This window comes from Aedes aegypti, chromosome 2, assembly GCF_002204515.2.
Source record: "Aedes aegypti strain LVP_AGWG chromosome 2, AaegL5.0 Primary Assembly, whole genome shotgun sequence".
Taxonomy (NCBI): Eukaryota; Metazoa; Arthropoda; class Insecta; order Diptera; family Culicidae; genus Aedes; species Aedes aegypti.
In genome coordinates this window covers 248696854-248721549 of record NC_035108.1, presented here as the reverse complement: position 1 = coordinate 248721549, position 24696 = coordinate 248696854, and the positions used below count along the sequence as shown (strand labels likewise).

The window sequence follows — 24696 nt, the reverse complement described above, 5'->3', positions numbered from 1 at the left end:
GATTATGCTGGCTGGTGCACTCAAATGAGCGGCTTCAGTTGCTGCGGCTCCGAAATGCGTGGTTCTTCGGTTCTAATGCGTGTTGTATTCGCGTCCTATTGAAAACTGAACTGAGGACGCGAATGACTCTCGAAATTTGCTCGCCGACCGTGTTCACAGTCTGACGGCAAAAAGAAGAATGAGGGAAGAAGCAGGGTGCGGTGCGCTTTTATAGTGGGAAGCGGAACCGAAAAATGTGCTTGAACGTGATTGGTTAGATAAGAAAGGGGTCAACGTTTTACGATATTTCAATAGTTTGTTGCTAATAATCAATAGTGTCCTCCATTTGGATCGACGCGTAGATAAATTTCCAATCGATTCATGGATAAATATTGAAAATCTATCGATAAATGACTGAGTTATTAGCGGTCAAAACCTGACCATTTTTCGTTACATGCTCAATTTTTCGTTTTTCTGAATTGTACCCCCATATGTTGCCGTAAGACGTTATCCAACGTCAAAAAAAGAAGATAACTTTTGCGTCTGCTAAGAAGAAATTGCATCTGGCGGTACTGAGGAAAATTTTATCTTGGCTTTGGCAATGACGGCGCATCACAACGGAGATTGGAAAACATGCGAACGCAGTGACGACATCAGGCCTTATCGTTCAAATATATCGTTACGTCACAGGGGGAGGGAGAGGGTCTTCCATAGTGTTACAGCCCTTATACACAATTTAAATCTTCCATACAAAAGTTGTTACGTGGGGAAGGAGGGGGTCTAGAACTGGCACATTTTGGGTTATGTAATATTTGAATCATTCCTTAACAATAGAAAATATATTTATTGCATTCCGACAGCACGACTCGGAAACATTCTCGATTTGTCGTTTTGTCAATTATTCATAACTAATCAGATATTGTATGATGCTACGAGATGAATAAATGTAAGAATATGGTAAACACATTAGCAAATATTACACAAATAACTCTTTAGGACACATTTGTTGGCACTGAAAAGGGCCGATTGAACTGTGAGAATCGAGTAACGCGGACACATTTTGCCAGCGAACAGGTTGAAATCCTCCTCGCCCGATAAGATTTGCGGTGGCGATGATGATGGGCGCTTGAACAAGCGGCTTGAGCTGATTTTCTTCAGCCATCTCGTAGCCAGCGATTTCACAAACCGGACACTGGATTTGCAGCAGCTTAAGGTGAAGATGAATCGAAGCCAAACCTCAAATTTTCAATACATACGTTTAAGCTGAAAACATAATCGATTGGTCACTCGCTGGTGGTGACCAATCGATTAAGTTTTCAGCTCAAACGGGTTTTCGGTTCTCCAGATCCGTGCTCTTGAAAATTTGAGGTTTGGCTTCGATTCTTCTTCACCTTAATGATTGTAAATTATTGATGCTGGTTTTCTTGTCCACACACTAAGGGTGAGTCACGAATTTCGATAATAACTCAGCAGCGGAACGTTCGGTAAACAAAATTTGTAGATATTGTTGGAATTTTACTGATTTTGGTAAAATGTTTACCGCAAATCACTAAAAATTTCACCAAAACTATTATTTTTGATTCACCGACAGTTCTGTTGCTGTGACTATTGCCAATAATGTTGCGTGAAATATTTTCGAAACTCTTTCCAAATTAAATTGTCGTCCTGAAAAGGACGGTTGGGTGAGGATATCGTCGATCGCCATTTCATGCTCAGGTTTTGTGAATTCAGTGGTAGTTTTGCTGTCGGTGATGGGGACGATTTAGCTTCCAAATCTGTACAGCGTATGGCCCTGCCACTTCAGAGCGTAGCCGACAGAATTCTGGATGACTTCAGCTCAGCACACCGCGGGTTTCCTCGTAGATGAGACCGGAGGTACGATTGACGTCGCCACGGCGAGCCAGACGGCGGATGGCGGGCTTGGTGATGATGCACTGGATGTTGTCACGCTTGGCGCTTCCTTTTCCGAGGCCGGTCTAACTTCGGCAACGATTGTAACAAAACTGATGCTCGGCCGCCGGCTCGGCTGCTTTTATGCGGTACGCGATGGATGAATTCTTCTTGCTCGCTCGCTGTTCACTGTTCGTCTCGCTCGCTCGCAAGAGAAGGTCATAAAAGGGACCGGCAGCCGCGCAAATTCAATCATTCGTTTGTTTCAATCCGTCCAGAGAACACTACTACGACGATGGCTGGAAAGTAGCCCCTCGCAAGCAGCCGGTCACGAAAGTCGCTCGCAAGAGCGCCCCAGCCACCGGAGGAGTCAAGAAGCCGTATCGCTATCGGCCAGGAACGGTCGCTCTGCGTGAGATCCGTCGCTACCAGAATTCTACGGAGCTGCTGATCGACAAGTTGTATTTCCAGCGCCTGGTCCGTGAAATCGCTCAGGACTTCAAGACCGATTTGCGATTACACAGCTTGGCGTCATGGCCCAGCAGGAAGCGAGCGAGGCCTATCTTTGAGGGTACTAACATGTGCGCGATCCACGCCAAGCGTGTCACCATCATGCCGAAGGCCTTCTAGCTGGCTCGTCGTATCCGTGGCGAACGAGTTTAAATTGAATTAGGACGCAATTTCAAGCAAAACGGCCCTTTTCAGAGCCACAACAATGTATTCCACGTAAAAGAGTTACGGCTTAAGATATTTCACCTATTATTAATTAATTAATTTATTTAATTACCAATTTAAATTTCGGATGATTAGTTTTTCAACGGCAAACAAAGTTTTAGCTAGGTTCCCGTCGGGCGGCGGTAGCATTTTTGCAGTTTTCTCTATGCGCTTATTTGGTTTCGATCGACAATTTCTTACCAAATCAAATCATCAACAAAGCTGTTGCTGATAAGTTTTAGCTTTCAATTCGACAAGTTTATACTGATTGCTTTGGCATGCATGTGGCAAATGACTGATCGAAATATGAATCCATCACATCCATTCACCAGTAATGTCGCTCTTCACGGTGTAAAATTCTCATAACTCTCTTTCAAAATTAAATTGTCGTCCTGATAAGGACGGTTGGTGGTAGTCACAATCCATGGAACTGGGTTTTCATTCCATTCTTAGACAGAAACACACCAAAAGATTACCGAAGACGATTGAATTAAAATGCGGTCGTGCGCGTGCGCGTGAAGTGGAATTTGATTGGCTTTGACTGAACACGAGATAATAGAGAGAAGTAAGAAGAAGACCGAAAGGGGCGTTTCCCTTCGAAAGACGAAAGTGGCTAAGATATCTCTCAATGATGTCTGTGTCAGGAATACACAGGAAAAATGTGCTTTTCTTCGAAAAATAAGACATGCTTCGATATTTCTCAATTTTTCAATAGTTTAGCCATGAGAATCAATAGTTTTCATTGTTGGAGTAGATTCGTAGAAAGATTTCCAATCGATTGGTGCAAGAATCTAGAAAATCTATCCGGGCATTAGTAAGTTATTAACAGTCAAAATCTAACCACTTTTCGTGACGCGAGCGATTTTTCGTTTTTCGAAATTGTACCCCAGTATGTTGCCGTAAGACGTTATCCAACGTCAAAATAAATAAATAAATAAATAAATAAATAAAATAGTTCAAATTTTTATTATGGTCAGTTTTGCATAGAAATATTCACAGTTTTCGAAGGTGTAATCAATACTGTTGGAAATGTTGGTACAGGTATGTTCCGTTTTTACCACGTTCCGATTTTGTCACGCTCCGATTTTGTCACCTTCCGATTTCGTCAACAAATTATTCCGTTTTTATCAACACAAAAAAAGTTTTATTTTCATTTATTTTAAATGCTTGAAATATGAACTAAAAACTTATTTTGAAGCTATTTGAATGATTTTTAATAGCGTCAGGGTTGGATTTTCGACATTATGTTAGTGTTGATTACCTAAGATACATGATAGGTGTCAAGTCATATACGATTCAATGAGGTTTGACTCCTTCCTATTCGCTAATCAATAAGAGTTTTCAAACTTAGCATGGGCTGTTGGACAAGCTTGACGCATCTTTCAACAGTCGAGAGTTGCACTGGCCACGTCCTAACAACCAGGCTTGACAGAACTACTCTGCGATACAAAAGTAAGGCGATTTTGATGTTTTTTATACAGATCTTGATGATGCAACACAGATCCTCAAACGATTTGAGTGAGAGTACAAAAAAATATTAGGATTTGTTCGGGTATTCTTTCTCTCTTGTTGCTATGCTTACATTTACTAACACTTTAAAAGATCTCTTGAGTGTCCCGGCCCGAACAAAACAGCCATCGCGGAGTTGTGCTGGCACTCTTTTTTATGGAATTTTGCTCTGTTCTGCATCTTCCTCGCTCATCTTTCGTTGTCTCTCTGCTTAGCAATTTTTCGCTCCCTCGCAGAGGCAAAAGCAGCGCGCTGTTCTACACTGAGAAAAATCTACACGTCAAGGTCGTGTGTTTTACCTTTAGATTTGCGCAATGAGGAAAACCTCCTGACTTGAGTGTGGTAGTCATATGGGTTTCGTCATTGATTCCACGGTATAAGAACATGTGTATCAACATTAGGTTGTCATGAGAAACAAACATGAATGTCTAAATATTGAATCATGAAAACCAACTGATTTGCTTATTGAATTCGATATGTAGTGGCTTTAGATAATCATGTGTGATAGAACATGAATGTCATGAGACTGAAAGAAAAAATTTGATAGAAATCTTGCTCCCCAAAATATGGATTCGAGGCTCCTCTGCTTGTCGCAAGCTCACTTGAATGTTTTTTTTGACGTTGGATAACGTTCTACGGCAACATACTGGGGTACAATTTCGAAAATCGCAAAATCGCTCGCGTCACGAAAAGTGGTTAGATTTTGACTGTTAGTAACTTACAAACGCCCGCATAGATTTTCAAGATTCTTGTGTCAATCGATTGTAAATCTTTCTACGAATCTACTCCAAAAATGAAAACTATTGATTTTTATAACTAAAATATTGAAAAATAGGTAAATATCGAGGCATGTCTTATTTTTCATAGAAAAGCACATTTTTCTTGCTGTTATAAGGTTTTGACGTTTTGAAGTTTACATGTACCGTAATTTCGGGTAAAATTGATCATTTTTAATGTTTTTACTTGTTTGTTTTCAATAATGTTGAAAATGCCAAACAACTGAATGCAGGTAAACAAGTACGACGATCAGCCTCCTAAGCTCATTTTTTAACATATGTGTTTTTAGCAAGGATGGAAAAATATCAGCTCTAACTACAAACAACACGGTATTTGAACGGTCCAAGGGTTCGTTCAAATATTACGTAACGCAACAGGGGAGGGGGGGAGGTGGTTTTACATAGTGTTACGGTCCATACAAAAATTTAAAATTTTCCATACAAAAGTTGTTACGTGGGGGAGGGAGGGGGTCTAAAATTGGCAAATTTTGCGTTACGTAATATTTGAATAAACCCCAAGAGAGCCGTCGCTCTTGCTGCAACATGATTTCAACACCTCACCACGATGAACTGTTTGTCGTAGGATAAAGGGTTTGTCGGATATTGTAACTTGTTGCGATTAATACGAATCAATTTAAAATTCACGGATAAACTTTCTCACATACCATGCACGATTGACCTTCAGATTAAAAACGACAAGCTAGGAGACAAATCGTGGAGTGCAATCAGAAAAATCCTCCAAAATTAAAACTTTGATGCGCGAACAATTGATCGTCAGCTCCTGGCCAGAGCGATTCATTTTTCGCGGAGCGGAGTTTGTTGTGATGGCTTGACGACTAAGGGTTTATCGTTGTTGCTTTGATCGCATGGTAAAGAGCAATCACGATGCATCATTTGTTTTATCATGATCACTAGATTTCCTTCCTTGGTTTTTAGTGCTAAAAATCATCCCTTAAATAAAAAATAGAGGAAACCCATTTCGTGGTGAAATTGATCACTTGTCAATGCGATTATTGTTATTTTTTAAAACGACTCTTCATTATAAATATGAGTTCCCTGAATCCGAATATGCATGCTAAATTCCTAATAATGCAATACTTAAAGAAATAATAAATTGTTAATTTCAAGAATTGCGATGAAAACGCCTAAATGTAGACAATTTTCTAAGGAAATCTCTGATTCTAACAGAAATTTAATTATTTCAACCGTATGAGCTGATTGGTACGAGATTAGAAGATGAAATCGGACTCGGGGATGTATTTTAAGCATCCTTACAAACTTTACTTACTTTGAATAATGCCGTTGTCATCGTCGCTACCTACATGTAAATGCATGCTACAGCGATCAGAGTCAACTTGTCAAACAAAGAGCTAAAAAATAATCAGCAAATTGTCGATTGAATCGAAATACGCACACAGAGAAGACTGCAAAAATGCTACCGCCGCCTGACCCGAGCGACGGGAACCAAGGTAAAATTTTGTTTGCCATTTATCTCCGTTGAAAACTAATCATCCAAAATTATAATTAATAAATAAACAAATTAATTAATCAATTAATAAAAATAGATGAAATTTCTCAGGTTGTAACTCTTTTACGTCAAATGCATTGTTGTGATGTGACCCTAAAAAGGGCCGTTTTGTTTGAAATGCTGCAATTCAATTTAAGCGCGTTCTCCACGGATACGACGAGATAGCTGGATGTCCTTCGGCATGATACTGACTCGCAGATTTGCCTCTACATTTCCCTGGATACCACGAAGAAGCAGAAGAAGTTCTTCATGGTGCGGAACTTCTTCGAGTATCATGCCAATCATCGTGACTGGCAATCATGCGTGCACCTAACGTTCAACCGGAATATTTGATTTTTGAGCAAGAGTTACCGCTCATGCTTCTTCTTCCATCGACTGATTCTATCGGTGTTGAAGTGTTAACCGAACCAACCAAATAATAACACACAATGTCCATAATAGATCAGAATGACATGCAACAAATAGTAAAAAAATGATTGGATATTTATCCGTAGAAACCTTCCATAAGTTCGTGACGGTATCAAGCCAGGAAATAGAAGAAGCTAACGTTATCCAACGTCAACTTGGCGGTTGTATTTCGGAAACAACCTCTTACTTTTTTTCAAACTAGTGAGTCAGCAACAAGCGGAGTGCCGCAAATCCACAATTTGGGATGCCCGGGATTAGCAAATTTCATTTTATTCGAAGCTGAAAGCTAGGAAAATCTGTTAGTGGAATCCGATTTTTCCCTAACACCACACATTATATCAAATACTGGAAGTAATGCATTTTATTAATAGAAAATTAGAATGATCACTCGGACATCCTCACTAATAGAAATAAAAGCGAATCCGCAAATTTTCCTCTAACACTTTCAGCTTCAAAATTTGCTTCTTCTCTTAGGAAAATTAAGATTTTTTTGACGTTGGATAACGTCTTACCAAAGACAAATTAAAGACCCCCATGTCCCTTACAGTTGCCCAAAATTATATGGCTCATAAGGTAATCTAGAATGCCGTTCAAAGTGTACTGCGATCTGTCAAACTTGGGTACCTTTTGCACTACCGAGGGACCAAATGCAGTACTAGAAGTGGTACCCAATCTCAGCCCGAGTGGGACCGCCCTGGTCTTACGGCAACATACTGGGGTACAATTTCCAAAAACGGAAAATCGCTCGCGTCACGAAAAGTGGTTAGATTTTGACTGTTAATAACTTACTAACGCCCGCATAAATTTTCAAGATTCTTGCACCAATCGATTGCAAATCTTTCTACGAATCTACTCAAATAATGAAAACTATTGATTTTCATGACTAAACTATTGAACAATTGGTAAATATCGAGGCATGTCTTATTTTTAATAGAAAAGCACATTTTTCTTGCTGTTATAAGGTTTTGACGTTTTGGAGTTTACATGTGCCGTAATTTAGTGATAATTGATCATTTTTCATGGTTTTTCTTGTCTGTTTTCAATCATGTTGAAAATGCCAAACAACTGAATACAAGTACGACGGTCAGCCTCTTTGGCAAAATTTTATAACAAATGTGGTTTTATGCTAAAAATCATCCCTTAAATAGAAAATCGGGGAATCCCACTTCGGGGTGAAATTGATCACTTGTCAATGCGATTATTGTTATTTTTTGAAACGACTCTACATAATGAATATGAGCTCCCTGAATTCGAATATGCTTGCAAAATGCTTAATAATGCAATATGTAAAGAAATAATGAATAGTTAATTTCAAGAATTGTGATAACAACGCCTAGATGTAGGCAATTTCTTAAGGAAAAACCTGATATATAACAGAAATTTAATTATTTCAACCGTATGAGCTAATTGGTACCAGTTTAAAAGATGAAATCGGGCTCGGGGATATATTTTAAGCATCCTTACAAACTTTACTTACTTTGAATAATTCCGTTGTCGTCGTCGCTACCTACATGCAAATGCATGCTAGAGCGATCATAGTATTAATTTGTCAAACAAAGAGCTAAAACTAATCAGCAACAGCTAACTAGAAAACTAATCAACCAAAATTATAATTGATAAATAAATAAATTAATTAATCAATTAATAGTTATAGATGAAGTGTCTCTGGTTGTAACTCTTTTACATCGAATGACCCGTTTTGTTTGAAATGGTGCTTCAATTCAATTTAAGCGCGTTCTCCGCGGATTCGACGAGTCAGTTGAATGTCCTTCGGTATGATGCTGACACGCTTGGCGTGGATCGCGCACAGGTTGGTAATCTTAAACAAACCGATCAGATAGGCCATTCGCTTCCTGACGGCCGAGCTCTGGAATCGCATATTTGCCTCTACATTTCCCCGGATACCACTACGAAGCAGAAAAAGTTCTTCATGGTGCGGAACTTCTTCGAGTATCAAAAGGAACATTAACATCGATTTGAGCAAAGAGGAGAACATGGAGCTCGCGGACTTCATGGAGAAGTACCTCAACCTCAAACTGGATTCGTAAACTACTAAAGCAACAAATCTTAGTGGATCATGCGTGGACCTAACGTTCGACCGAAATATTTGTTTGGGAAGCAAGAGTTACCGCTCATGCTTATTCTTCCATCGACCGAGTCTATCGGTGTTGAAGTGTTAACCGAACCAAACTTACACCACAGATTTTCTGTGCTAACACACAATGTCCACAATAGATCAGAATTAACATGCTACAAATAATATGAAAATTGATTGGATTTTTATCAGTAGAAATCTTTCATAAGTTTGTGCCGGTCTTAAGCCAGGAAATAGATGAAGCTAACGTTATCCAACGTCAACTTGGCGGTTGTATCTCGGAAACAACCTCTTACTTTTTTTATAGAATACGTGTTGTCGGTTGATGAATCAGTCCATGAAGCAAAACTAAAGAATTGAATATGTAACGCACACGAAGTTTGTATGAAAATCACAACAAATTGATATAGACGTTCTTGATTCGATCCATAATTTTAAACACACGGATCAAACGTGTGGATTTTTATCAGTGTAGAGTACAGTCACCCCACAGTTATGGATCAGCTAAGGGTGATTTTTTTAAATAAAATATGATTACAAATCATGGTGACCTTGTACAAAATTATTTTCCCCGCCTGGCTATGCCGAATATAATTGTTTTCGAGAATACACATAAAAAATCGCGGTTATTCACGAAAAAGTATCGATTTCGAAAGAAATTTCAAACGTTGTCCATCCCACAGATGTGGATCAGTGGAACAGGAGGGTCCTTATTATGGATCAAATCGCCTCATATTATGGATCAGAACACTATAAAAGCAATTTATCTGTGAAGTAAACGAATGGTGTGCTTGTGAAAGTACACGTTTCGGCGTTTCTTTCGGAAACGTCTTATCGTTGATTCATAACTGTGGTACGGGTTTCAATGCCCCACAGTTATGAATCAACGATTCTATGAATACGGATAACAATTTATTTTGTACGGACGAATGAAGATGTTATGATTGATTTCAATGCTGTACAGATTTTTGGTTCACGAAGATAAAATGTGTTCTGCGTAATTGCAACTCTATTTGATGAGATATTCACCGTTTAAGCCAACTTTGATCCATATCTGTGTGCTATCCATAACTGTGGGGTGACTGTATGTCACCGAACTATGTTGATGTTAAGGAGCCTGCTAGCAACAAGGAATCTGTGATTAGTTCTCTGATTTCTTATATAACATGGGAGCAGAGAATTTTCTATGTAAATGTGATAAGCATATATCAATGAGAATGTTCAGTTCTGGCAAGGGACATGATCGAGTTCATTTTATTTTTTGAAAGACCTGCGACCCCGTCATATTTTATACATTATCTATTTTATTTCAAACTCGATAACATCATAGACTTAACAAGTCATTTGCAATATCGCAATTGTCATAACATTGCACAGATTATAGCAACAGCCATTGATTAGGTGACAATTTGAGAATTTTTTGACACTGGATGGTTCCACGTCATGCAGGTTCCTATGTAAAATTTGTTGGGATCTTGATCTTTGAACAGACGCGCACCTCTTCTTCACGTGGAGACCAAAAGTTTAATTAACCAACTGCCATACGATTAGTCATGGGGCCCAGATAGCCGTAGCGGTTAACGCGCAGCTATTCAGCAAGACCAAGCTGAGGGTCGTGGGTTCGAATCCCACCTGTCGAGGATCTTTTCGGGTTGGAAATTTTCTCGACTTCCCAGGGCATAGAGTATCTTCGTACCTGCCACACGATATACACATGCAAAAATGGTCATTGGCACAGTAAGCTCTCAGTTAACAACTGTGGAAGTGCTCATTAGAACACTAAGCTGAGAAGCAGGCTCTGTCCCAGTTGGGACGTAACGCCAGAAAGAAGAAGAACGATTAGTCATAAAACTTAACAAAAGAGATTCTAACCAAAAAGTTCTAATTTGGTTATGCTTGTTCTGGAGTTTGTACACTTTTGTGTTTTTGATAAACCTATTCAATATTGTTTTACTAAACAAAACAGTAGAACTTTAGTATAGTTTAGTGCTAGCCTATTCGTTACCGAACACAGAGCTAAAGGGTGAATGTGGCGCTGTTCTAGAATGGCGATTAGTGCATCCCACTTGAAGGTGGTAGTGATAATTTTAGAAGAAAATCACCATAATCATTTAAAAGAATAGATTTTAACAATTCAAAGTACAGGAAACCGTAAATATTCACTTCACCTTGTAAAACTTTTGCAACATCGCCAATCGGGTGGCAAAAATGCAAAATGTACCTTGACAAAATAAAAGTTGATGACTGCGGAAGTGTTAATAAGAACAATAAGCTGTAAAAAGGCTCTTCCTCAGTTGGGATGTAATACCATAAAGATGAAGAAGAACCAGAAGTTTGAGGATGAAGAGTAGAAAAAGAAGCTGTTTCTTGTTAAATTTGTCTTGAAAAAAAGCAATGATCAGCTAGACCCACTTCCTTGTACCGTAAAACGGGGTATCTTTGATAATGCGGGTAACTTTGATAGTGCGTTATCCATCACATACTAAACGAAATATCATAATTTCTATTAATCGGTTAAGCAAAACGAATGCAAAACTGAAGAATATTAGTATGACACTTCATTTAAAAGCTGTTTTCATTTAAATCGAAAACATTTAAGGCTTTATAAACGAATATTGAAAATTGATACGATTTTAGCATTTTAGAAACGCTTACAAACAACCTGTTCTACGATCACTATTTGATGTAGTTTTGAATAGTTGGTCACTTATCTTTGACAGCCTAGTTATCATAGAACTTGAATATAGTCTCAAATCTCTTAGCGAAAAGAAATTTCAAAAACTGGGACCATTTTTGTAATTTAAGTCAACAATTTCCATATAACGTTAAACGCCTAGAGGTATGCAATTCCCTATAAATGTTCCGTAATTCATTCAATTTTGTTCGATTATCAAAGTTACCCCAAAACAGAAAACCGACTTCCGATTATATGAAAAATTATATATTCATTAAAACTAAATCTTTTGGCAATCTATCAACTGCAATCGATAGCTAGGATGCCAGTACTTGTTTTAAAAATATAAACTATAATTCTTTGAAACAACATGCAAAAATATTCAAGTTTTCTTCGAAAAAAGTAAGAGGTTGTTTCCGAGATACGACCGTTAAGTTGACGTTGGATAACGTTAGCCTCTTCTATTTCCTGGTTTGAGACCGTCACAAACTTGTGAAACATTTCTACTGCTAAAAATCCAATTAATTTTCACACTATTTGTTGCATGTCAATTCTGATTTATTATAGACATTGTGTGTTATTATTTTGTGTTAATACAAAATAATCACTTTACATGTATTCAGAAGCTTAGGCGATTATATTGAAGAATTGATTTTTAAGTGTATACTTCATCATTGCTAATTTGGTGCGAATAATTCAAAATAACTCTTTTGCATTGATTTTGTGGCCCTGAAAAGGGCCGTTTGGTTTGTTTGTTGGTTGGTTAACACTTCAACACTGATAGAACCGGTCGATGGAAGAAGAAGCCAGAGCGGTAAATCTTGCTCTCCAAACAAATATTCCGGGTGAACGTTAGATCCACGCATGATCCACTAAGATTGGTTGCTTTAGTGGGATCCGAAGCCAGTTTGAGGTTGAGGTACTTAGAGAGAATGTATTCCAAGTTGCTGTATCTGGCTCGATGGCCGCCAAATGTTCTTCACTAAACGTAATGCGTTTCGCCATATACAGCGGTGTGGCGACAAGGTAGTTAAGCCAGGCCTAACCGTACCTTTCTTGACGTACCCGGAAAAATAGCTTGACTTGTGTATCATGTGCTTCTTGATGCACACATTGAATGCACAGTCGTCGTCAGCTGCCGTGGAAGCTCCTTCACCATCGCAGACACATCCACCGGAACGTTGATAATTTGACCAATAATGGCCAAACTACCTATTTAACAAAATTATACAGGAAAATGATAAAAAATATCTATAAATAAAAATACCACTATAAACTACAAACCTGCTGCATGCCGCAGACGGCGCAGCTGCATAAAGCAGATTCTTGGTGAAACCAGTCTGGTGGTGATTGGATTCAAGTGGAGGCAGATTTGACGGAAATTTTGGATATGTAAAGCCATTCGTCTGGGACAGTGTAGGATCAGGCCACGTTTTAAGCTGCTTCGACAAGTAAGACACGCTGAGAATCCATCAACAGTTTCGAAATAGTTCGCTGCCATCAACACGGCACCATCGGCATTACTAAGTGGTTTGAGATCATTCTGAAACCAAATTCGTGCACACACGTCACAGGCATAGCCGAACTCGTTTTTCGATGAAACGTTTCTCGAATTCTCGATCAGCACGATCCAAGTTGGGTTCTCCCTGAGTTAAATCACAGCGAAGGATCCTATCTTCATAGCGATCATCGCCATCGTCTTCTTCCGGGATAACAGGAACATCATTGGCTTCTTCTTCATGGGATACGATGAGGAATCACGAAATGGCGTCAAGCACCACTGGAATATCACGACGTTTGATTGTTCTCGAACATAACGTGGTGATGGGGTGCGTACCGGAATCGTACGAGTGGTGTTGAATTCTCCTCGAGTAGAACGTGATAGGAGAATAACTTTTAGACACAGTTTTTGAACAGTACAATAAAAATGATAAAATTAAAAAGCAATTGTTAAGAAACGATGTTATACGATGCAGACAAAACAAGCCGCATCTTCTTGAATATTTTATTTCAAAAATTACTCGATAAACTGATTAACTGAAAGTATTCAACGGCTAATGGTGTAAGTGGTATAATCCGTGTTGTAAGCAATCACTGTATTCGCCACGTTTTCACTGATATTCGGCAGCGCTTTCCTTAAACATTCACGACACAAGCGATTAAACGGATGTCGGAAAGAAAATGTCAATTGAATGCACCGACCCCGACCATTTCGCTAGGAAATGTTAAGGTTTAGTTTGTTTCTGACATTTTTCGTAATAGGCTGTCGTGTTCTCGATGTTCATTCTACCGCTCGTGCTGTGTGTAAGAGGTGACGGTAGCGGATGAAAGTAGCAAAATAAAATGACTGCTAATCATGGCAACGAAACGAACGTCGTGCAAAATGTCGAATGTTTTGCAGCACTGGTAGGGTACAATTCAATTGATAAATTAAACAGATATAACTTTAAAGAATTTATTCAGCTCTGACCCCAAATATTAATAAAATATAATTGGATTAATACAATATTTCTAAATCATTTATTCAGTATTTATATAATATTTATTCAAAACTTATTTCCTTTACCTTTTATTACATCAGAGTGAAAACTGTGATTGATTAGAAAGACGTGTAAATGTGAAAGCTTTTTAATCGATTGAGCGCAACTAAAACAACACCTTATCGGTTGTTCCAGTATATGGATTTCGTGATCAAGCCTCTCACTCTTCATTAACCACCCATAGTAATGTGTTTCCGGAAATAGAAACGTCAAATCAATCAAAATCAAAATAAATATTTGAAAATAGAAAATATGATTGAAATTATCGCAAGTAAAGCACTTACAGACCGTTACCAGACACAGGAAAGAAAAGTAACAAATAATATTGAATTACAGGGTCCTACAATAAACAAAAAATTACTTAAAAGAAAAATCCTTCAAAATGTATATTCTTATATCATAATTTCAGCGATTAAACTTTTAACGCTTTGAATGAAACGCAAAAGCCGGAAACCCAGATTTACAGAATAACATTACACTGCTATTCAGTAAAACGAACATAAGATATATCCTTATTTATTTCTATATAATTATTAATTATACTTTTGAATACTAATTGCTAGATAGAAACTAGTCGGGAATTCTCAAACTACCTTTTAGCGGTACGAATTATTAATAACAATTAATGATAAATAACACTGCGGAACACGATTTTGTCTCAAGCATCAACCCGCTATTAACTTAACTAAGAGTTGCTCAGTCTATTGCCGTTTTCAAAAATATCACCAGCACGTCTAGTTTTTGAGACATTGGCTGTTGAAAATGCAAATTTCCTATATCAGCCCAACTTGCATGCAAGTTTGACAGCTTGTATGGAAATTTATTTGCTTAATTTGCCACAGAATTCAAACTTCATGTGTTAAACAATACTTATCATAAAAAATCATAGTATTGTCGGCGCTCAAAAAATTATTTTTTGATGGTTCTGAAAATAATTTGTATTGTGCCGTTTAAGAGAAACGAAGAATTTTGTATGGTGACTGCAAACATGGCTTTACATGTTGAAAAAATCAATTTAATCTAAAATTAATCGTGCAATTTCAACCAAATTATATCTTAAATGAAAGTGAAAGTCCTATTTTGCATGCTTGGTGGATAAGATCACAAAAAAGTTTGATAAATCATACTTTAAATTTTATGTAAACATCAATAAAAACCAGTGTTTTATTCATCTTTGGCGACCTGTATCTAAAAATTGTGACGTGCTGGAAAATTTCTGAGAACGGCATCAGATTCACCAACCACAAATCAACAAGAGACACACAATTTGGTTCTCTGACAAGCCTAAAATGTCATTTTTGTTACGCTGTGTAATCAGAGTAACAAGCGAATTCCCTACCTTGTCGCGAAGTCCCTTCACCAGCATCCCAAGCAGCAGATGAAGCAGCGTCGTCCTTGGCCATTCTCATTCTGGCTCGATAACACCGAGCCCTTTCTGCATCAGTTTTTGGTTGTTTTCCTTCGGTGCTTCGTCCGGTTGCTGCTCCTTTATACGCTTCCGCGAACTGGCGCATATACTTCGCAGCCAAATGATCAGACATAGTATTCCTGAATCACTACTCACAGTTTCCACACAAACTACACTTGAAAAAATATCACGCAACTTTGAATGATACTATCACGAGAACAATTCGCAACAAATTGTACCGAAATAAGGTGAAATACAAATCCTTTATTGATATGGTATGTGAATTTGATGTCTGTGATAGGGAATATGCCTTTTGCGTGCAATAGATTATGGTAAAATAGTTCTAACTTTTATGTTATTTATTGTTCAAGAGAGGCAGATTTGGGAGCTGTTAATAATCACATTGAACTTTTAGGCAAGCAGAGGAATGTATGACATTTTTATGGTTCGATCCACTACGAATTTTATGAATGATATCAATAGTTATTCAGTAATTTGATAAATGCACCATTTACACTGGCTCTGAGTGAAAAGCAGCCAAATTGGCGCTTCGCGCTAGGGAAGATTCAAATTTGAACGTCCATCGTTTTTTCGGGTTTCACCCTCCCTCCCCCAAATGATTGACATCATTTTTGAATTACCCCTAGTGAAATTATTGAATTTTATGGTCGCATAAACCAAAATTGTATTTGTATTGTACGCCATGTAAAAAATCCATCAATGATCACTATTACCAAAATTTAAGCAATTTTCAAATAGTGTACCTATAACAAGTAATCCAATAGTTTTTTTGCATTGGCATTGACACGTAGATAAATATGCAATCAATTTGAAGGATTAGTTTTCTAATTAAACAAGGTAACAAATGCATTTGATATTTTTTTTCAAATACAAATAAATCGCACTACCAAAAATTCAAACTGGAGCAGTGTTATGTAATCAGAATTCTTCAGTTATGTCAATAGTAGAGAGAAATAGTTTTGGAACTTGAAATCAGAAGACACAGTGTGTTTGTTTGACAAATTGAGACATGAATTTGCGAAAAAATACGCGTTCTAGTGAGACTCGAACTCACGACCCTCCGTGTACGCTAGACCGGCGCTTTAACCAACTAAGCTACAGAACACCTTGTCAAACAACACACTGTGTCTTCTGATTTCAAGTTCCCAAACTATGTTTCGGACATACTAGCAAATCTGGTATATGCCAGTAAAGGGCAAACATTCATTAATGTAAGTAAGAGAAATTTGCAGTGAAATTGGCTTCCCCGTTTTGCCCGTGTGCGTTAATGCTAGCGGATGAGTTAAATCTGCTTCTCCGGCAATTGATTGTCTGCTGGTTCGCGCCGGACCGCAATTTAGTCAGTTTCTCGTCGTCGCGATTGGCTCAAGATGCGAAGAGTGATGCTGGTTTTCTTGTCCACACACTAAGGGTGAGTCACGAATTTCGATAAATAACTCAGCAGCGGAACGTACGGTAAACAAAATTTGTAGATATTGTTGGAATTTTACTGATTTTGGTAAAAATGTTTACCGCAAATCACTAAAAAATTTCACCAAAAACTATTATTTTTGATTCACGCGACAGTTCTGTTGCTGTGACTATTGCCAATAATGTTGCGTGAAATATTTTCGAAACTCTTTCCAAATTAAAATTGTCGTCCTGAAAAGGACGGTTGGGTGAGGATATCGTCGATCGCCATTTCATGCTCAGGTTTTGTGAATTCAGTGGTAGTTTTGCTGTCGGTGATGGGGACGATTTAGCTTCCAAATCTGTACAGCGTATGGCCCTGCCACTTCAGAGCGTAGCCGACAGAATTCTGGATGACTTCAGCTCAGCACACCACCGCGGGTTTCCTCGTAGATGAGACCGGAGGTACGATTGACCGTCCGCCACGGCGAGCCCAGACGGCGGATGGCGGGCTTGGTGATGAATGCACTGGATGTTGTCACGCTTGGCGCTTCCTTTTCCGAGGCCGGTCTAACTTCGGCAACGATTGTAACAAAACTGATGCTCGGCCGCCGGCTCGGCTGCTTTTATGCGGTACGCGATGGATGAATTCTTCTTGCTCGCTCGCTGTTCACTGTTCGTCTCGCTCGCTCGCAAGAGAAGGTCATAAAGGGACCGGCAGCCGCGCAAATTCAATCATTCGTTTGTTTCAATCCGTCCAGAGAACACTACTACGACGATGGCTGGAAAGCAGCCCCTCGCAAGCAGCCGGTCACGAAAGTCGCTCGCAAGAGCGCCCCAGCCACCGAGGAGTCAAGAAGCCGTATCGCTATCGGCCAGGAACGGTCGCTCTGCGTGAGATCCGTCGCTACAGAATTCTACGGAGCTGCTGATCGACAAGTTGTATTTCCAGCGCCTGGTCCGTGAAATCGCTCAGGACTTCAAGACCGATTTGCGATTACACAGCTTGGCGTCATGGCCCAGCAGGAAGCGAGCGAGGCCTATCTTTGAGGGTACTAACATGTGCGCGATCCACGCCAAGCGTGTCACCATCATGCCGAAGGCCTTCTAGCTGGCTCTCGTCGTATCCGTGGCGAACGAGTTTAAATTGAATTAGGACGCAATTTCAAGCAAACGGCCCTTTTCAGAGCCACAACAATGTATTCCACGTAAAAGAGTTACGGCTTAAGATATTTCACCTATTATTAATTAATTAATTTATTTAATTGCCAATTTAAATGTCGGATGATTAGTTTCCAACGGCAAACAAAGTTTTACCTAGGTTCCCGTCGTGCGGCGGTAGCATTATTGCAGTTTTCTCTGTGCGCTTATTTGGTTTCGATCGACAATTTATTACCAAATCAAATCATCAACAAAGCTGTTGCTGATAAGTTTTAGCTTTCAATTTGACAAGTTTATACTGATCGCTTTGGCATGCATGTGACAAATGACTGACCGAAATATGAATCCATTCACCAGTAATGTCGCTCTTCACGGTGTAAAATTCTCATAACTCTCTTTCAAAATTAAATTGTCGTCCTGATAAGGACGGTTGGTGGTAGTTACAATCCATCGAACTGGGTTTTCATTCCATTCTTAGACAGAAACACACCAAAAGATTACCGAAGACGATTGAATTAAAATGGCGGTCGTGCGCGTGCGCGTGAAGTGGGAATTTGATTGGCTTCGACTGAACACGAGATAATAAAGAGAAGTAAGAAGAAGATCGAAAGGGGCGTTTCCCTTTGAATGACGAAAGTGGTTAAGATATCGCGCAATGATGTCTGTGTCAGGAATACACAAGAAAAATGTGCTTTTCTAGGAAAAATAAGACATGCTTCGATATTTCTCATTTTTCAATAGTTTAGCCATGAGAATCAATAGTTTTCATTGTTGGAGTAGATTCGAAGAAAGATTTTCAATCGATTGATGCAAGAATCTAGAAATCTATCCGGGCGTTAGTAAGTCATAAACAGTCAAAACCTAACACTTTTCGCGACACGAGCGATTTTCGCCTTTCGGAATTGTACCCCAGTATGTTTCCGTGAGACGTCATCCTACGTCAAAAGATATAGCTTAAACAAAGTGTCCGCTTTAAAAACGTGAACAGTCCTTAACTGATTGATAATATAATCACTGAATCTGTCCAAAACAACTCTTTAATCGTAATTTTGGCCCTGAAAAGGGCCGTTTTTGAAAGCTCTTCTTAGACTCTTCCGTACGTGATAGTAACAAGGATGTTACTACCGCGTCGGAAGACTGTCCTGTCGATACTTACAAATTGCATTTGTAAGTATTTTCTTCCTTTTCCGTTGGCGTGCCTTCCTTTTGATCGTAGAAAGATTTCTACGATCAAAAGTCACGCGCTTCTTACGGACGGGACCTCCAGGTTGCGTCATCTCGGACGCTTGAAACGAAACTGATGGCAAACAGATGATGTCTGTATCTTTTATACACCCAAAATTTGGACCTAGGCTCCTCCCCTTCTATAGCCAATCATAGACATCATTAAAGAAGATTAATTGGCGAGATGGACCGTGATCCGGTCTTAGCCGTCTAACTAGACACCCCAATGAAAAAAAAAAAAAAAGAAGATAACTTTTTGCGTCTGCTAAGAAGAAATTGCATCTGGCGGTACTGAGGAAAATTTTATCTTGGCTTTGGCAATGACGGCGCATCACAACGGAGATTGGAAAACATGCGAACGCAGTGACGACATCAGGCCTTATCGTTCAAAATATATCGTTCCGTCACAGGGGGAGGGAGAGGGTCTTCCATAGTGTTACAGCCCTTATACACAATTTAAATCTTCCATACAAAAGTTGTTACGTGGGGAAGGAGGGGGTCTAGAACTGGCACATTTTGGGTTATGTAATATTTGAATCATTCCTTAACAATAGAAAATATATTTATTGCATTCCGACAGCACGACTCGGAAACATTCTCGATTTGTCGTTTTGTCAATTATTCATAACTAATCAGATATTGTATGATGCTACGAGATGAATAAATGTAAGAATATGGTAAACACATTAGCAAATATTACACAAATAACTCTTTAGGACACATTTGTTGGCACTGAAAAGGGCCGATTGAACTGTGAGAATCGAGTAACGCGGACACATTTTGCCAGCGAAACAGGTTGAAATCCTCCTCGCCCGATAAGATTTGCGGTGGCGATGATGATGGGCGCTTGAACAAGCGGCTTGAGCTGATTTCCTTCAGCCATCTCGTAGCCAGCGATTTCACAAACCGGACACTGGATTTGCAGCAGCTTAAGGTGAAGATGAATCGAAGCCAAACCTCAAATTTTCAATACATACGTTTAAGCTGAAAACTTAATCGATTGGTCACTCGCTGGTGGTGACCAATCGATTAAGTTTTTCAGCTCAAACGGGTTTTCGGTTCTCCAGATCCGTGCTCTTGAAAATTTGAGGTTTGGCTTCGATTCTTCTTCACCTTAATGATTGTAAATTATTGATGCTGGTTTTCTTGTCCACACACTAAGGGTGAGTTACGAATTTTGATAATAACTCAGCAGCGGAACATTTGGTAAACAAAATTTGTAGATATTGTTGGAATTTTACTGATTTTGGTAAAATGTTTACCGCAAATCACTAAAAATTTCACCCAAAACTATTATTTTTGATTCACTGACAGTTCTGTTGCTGTGACTATTGCCAATAATGTTGCGTGAAATATTTTCGAAACTCTTTCCAAATTAAATTGTCGTCCTGAAAAGGACGGTTGGGTGAGGATATCGTCGATCGCCATTTCATGCTCAGGTTTTGTGAATTCAGTGGTAGTTTTGCTGTCGGTGATGGGGACGATTTAGCTTCCAAATCTGTACAGCGTATGGCCCTGCCACTTCAGAGCGTAGCCGACAGAATTCTGGATGACTTCAGCTCAGCACACCGCGGGTTTCCTCGTAGATGAGACCGGAGGTACGATTGACGTCGCCACGGCGAGCCAGACGGCGGATGGCGGGCTTGGTGATGATGCACTGGATGTTGTCACGCTTGGCGCTTCCTTTTCCGAGGCCGGTCTAACTTCGGCAACGATTGTAACAAAACTGATGCTCGGCCGCCGGCTCGGCTGCTTTTATGCGGTACGCGATGGATGAATTCTTCTTGCTCGCTCGCTGTTCACTGTTCGTCTCGCTCGCTCGCAAGAGAAGGTCATAAAAGGGACCGGCAGCCGCGCAAATTCAATCATTCGTTTGTTTCAATCCGTCCAGAGAACACTACTACGACGATGGGCTGGAAAGCAGCCCCTCGCAAGCAGCCGGTCACGAAAGTCGCTCGCAAGAGCGCCCCAGCCACCGGAGGAGTCAAGAAGCCGTATCGCTATCGGCCAGGAACGGTCGCTCTGCGTGAGATCCGTCGCTACCAGAATTCTACGGAGCTGCTGATCGACAAGTTGTATTTCCAGCGCCTGGTCCGTGAAATCGCTCAGGACTTCAAGACCGATTTGCGATTACACAGCTTGGCGTCATGGCCCAGCAGGAAGCGAGCGAGGCCTATCTTTGAGGGTACTAACATGTGCGCGATCCACGCCAAGCGTGTCACCATCATGCCGAAGGCCTTCTAGCTGGCTCGTCGTATCCGTGGCGAACGAGTTTAAATTGAATTAGGACGCAATTTCAAGCAAAACGGCCCTTTTCAGAGCCACAACAATGTATTCCACGTAAAAGAGTTACGGCTTAAGATATTTCACCTATTATCAATTAATTAATTTATTTAATTACCAATTTAAATTTCGGATGATTAGTTTTTCAACGGCAAACAAAGTTTTAGCTAGGTTCCCGTCGGGCGGCGGTAGCATTTTTGCAGTTTTCTCTATGCGCTTATTTGGTTTCGATCGACAATTTCTTACCAAATCAAATCATCAACAAAGCTGTTGCTGATATGTTTTAGCTTTCAATTCGACAAGTTTATACTGATTGCTTTGGCATGCATGTGGCAAATGACTGATCGAAATATGAATCCATCACATCCATTCACCAGTAATGTCGCTCTTCACGGTGTAAAATTCTCATAACTCTCTTTCAAAATTAAATTGTCGTCCTGATAAGGACGGTTGGTGGTAGTCACAATCCATCGAACTGGGTTTTCATTCCATTCTTAGACAGAAACACACCAAAAGATTACCGAAGACGATTGAATTAAAATGCGGTCGTGCGCGTGCGCGTGAAGTGGAATTTGATTGGCTTCGACTGAACACGAGATAATAAAGAGAAGTAAGAAGAAGACCGAAAGGGGCGTTTCCCTTCGAAAGACGAAAGTGGCTAAGATATCTCTCAATGATGTCTGTGTCAGGAATACACAGGAAAAATGTGCTTTTCTTCGAAAAATAAGACATGCTTCGATATTTCTCAATTTTTCAATAGTTTAGCCATGAGAATCAATAGTTTTCATTGTTGGAGTAGATTCGTAGAAAGATTTCCAATCGATTGGTGCAAGAATCTAGAAAATCTATCCGGGCATTAGTAAGTTATTAACAGTCAAAATCTAACCACTTTTCGTGACGCGAGCGATTTTTCGTTTTTCGAAATTGTACCCCAGTATGTTGCCGTAAGACGTTATCCAACGTCAAAACTATCAAAGTTACCTTTGATTGTTTTTTCGAAGAAATATTGAATATTTATGCATGCTATTTCAAAGAATTATAATTTATATTTTTAAAACAAGTACTGGTACCCTGGCTATCGAATGCAGTTGATAGATTGCCAAAAGATTGAATTTGAATGGATATATAATTTTTCATATAATCGGAAGTCGGTTTTCTGTTTGGGGTAACTTTGATAATGGAGAATTAATCGAACAAAATTGAATGAACTACGAACATTTGTAGGGCATTGCATACCCCTGGGCGTTTAACGCTATATGGAAATTTCTGACTTAGATTACAAAAATGGTCCCAGTTTGTGAAAATGCTTTCCGCTAAAAGATTTGAGACCGTATTCAAGTTCTATGATAACTAGGCTGTCAAAGATAAGTGGCCAACTATTCAAAACTACATCAAAAAGTGTTCATAGAACATGTTGTTTGTAAGCGTTTCGAAAATGCTAAAATTGTGTTAATTTTTGATATCCGTATAAAAAGCCTCAAATGTTCTCGACTCAAATGAAAATAGCTCTTACATAAAGTGTGTTACTAATATTCTTCAGTTTTGCATTCGTTTTGCTTAACCTATTAACAGAAATTGTGATATTTCGTTTAGTATGTGGTGGGTTCCGCACTATCAAAGTTACCCGCATTATCAAAGATACCCCGTTTTACGGTACCTCATTATGCAAAGCACATTTATGTGATTATTGTTATAATTTCCATATCTCATATGTTGAAATTGTAACCAAGAAAACTTGAACTATTAATGATTTATCGATTATTGATTGATTGGAGTCTGCAATCCACCTTATTTACGAACTTATATGAATAAACAAACTTAACCCGTAGGCTACGGGGCTGACATACAAAATTCAGTTTGCTCGTATTAGAGCATAACTCCACATTTTTCAACTAAATTTTGATGATTGCTTGAAATTGGATATTGGAAGTCATCCAAATCATCCTGGAATTCAGGACCTTATGATCTACCAAATCTACTACGGCCTATAGTAACCCAATTTTCTTGAAATTTCTCGTTCCTATCCATAAAGCTTCATATAGCCTCATGAGTGTACTGCTATGAATATTGATGAGTCTTCTATCTCAATTGGGATGTAAAGCCAGAAAGGAGAGGAACAATCCGAATCACATTTCCATGATTTTTACCCTACCTGACCCAGAGATGTTCTGGAATAACTTTGTTCACAACACTCCGGAGCTATTCCTTCCCATCACTTATGAAATAACAACTAATAGTGAAGCAATCCTCAAAATTACATTGAAAAATATGGAGTTATACTCAAATACGAGCAATCTGAATTTTATATGCCATCTTCGTAGCCTACGGGTTTAATTCTAATCACAGCACCTAAATATCAATACTGTGCATTTATATGATGAAATTGTGTATTATCCTTGCAAAGCTGTTATTTTATTTTAAATTTTGTAAAACATTTTGTCTAAGAAAATTATTCCCTTTTTGTCACGGTTCCGTTTTTGTCAACTGAAAATTGCCAATCGTGTTGATAAAAACGGAACATACCTGTACTAAACAATCTGCTGGTGCTAAGCCTGCATGAAAACTTTGAGTGTTAAAAATGTTGTGTAAGCTTCAGTGTGAACTGCTGAACTCATTTTTGAAATCGTATTAGTATAACAAGAATAGTTTTATGCTCATAAACCCGTTTATTGTTGAATAACGTGCTTATTTCGAGGAAAATTGCATACATTTAGGCGTATTATGCAGATTTACTAAGTTTAATTTTGCAATAATATGATGATATTTACAAGTTGTAAGAATTTTTACATCAGTTTTGTTACATTTTCAATTTTTGATATTACAACTAATTTTATGATATGTTAAATTTTATTTCATAGAAAATCGATTACATAAACTGATAGAGATCAATGAAGTAGGGTAAATCGCCAAATGTTGAACGGTTAAGATAGACGTTTTTTTGTTATTTGATTTTCATGGAAATTTTGATCAGTGCTGGGAATGGTAATAGTAGTAGGCTTGAATTTTCGCGAAATCACGTGGCTCTCCAGTACAGTAGTTCAAAAACGTGAATCTCATCAAGTAGCCTATGTTGGGTGCACGAATTTTCTAAATTATG

At 38.9% G+C, this 24696-nt stretch overlaps 1 protein-coding gene and 2 pseudogenes across 2 annotated transcripts in view; 2 read left to right on the top strand and 1 right to left on the bottom strand.

Annotated features, from left to right (window-relative positions):
- LOC5569376 (dual oxidase maturation factor 1) overlaps positions 1 to 24696 on the bottom strand; it is a 413009-nt gene that overhangs the window by 140064 nt on the left and 248249 nt on the right. The window lies entirely within an intron of this gene.
- On the top strand, positions 2185 to 2520 carry LOC110676524 (annotated as a pseudogene).
- On the top strand, positions 21225 to 21581 carry LOC110675170 (annotated as a pseudogene).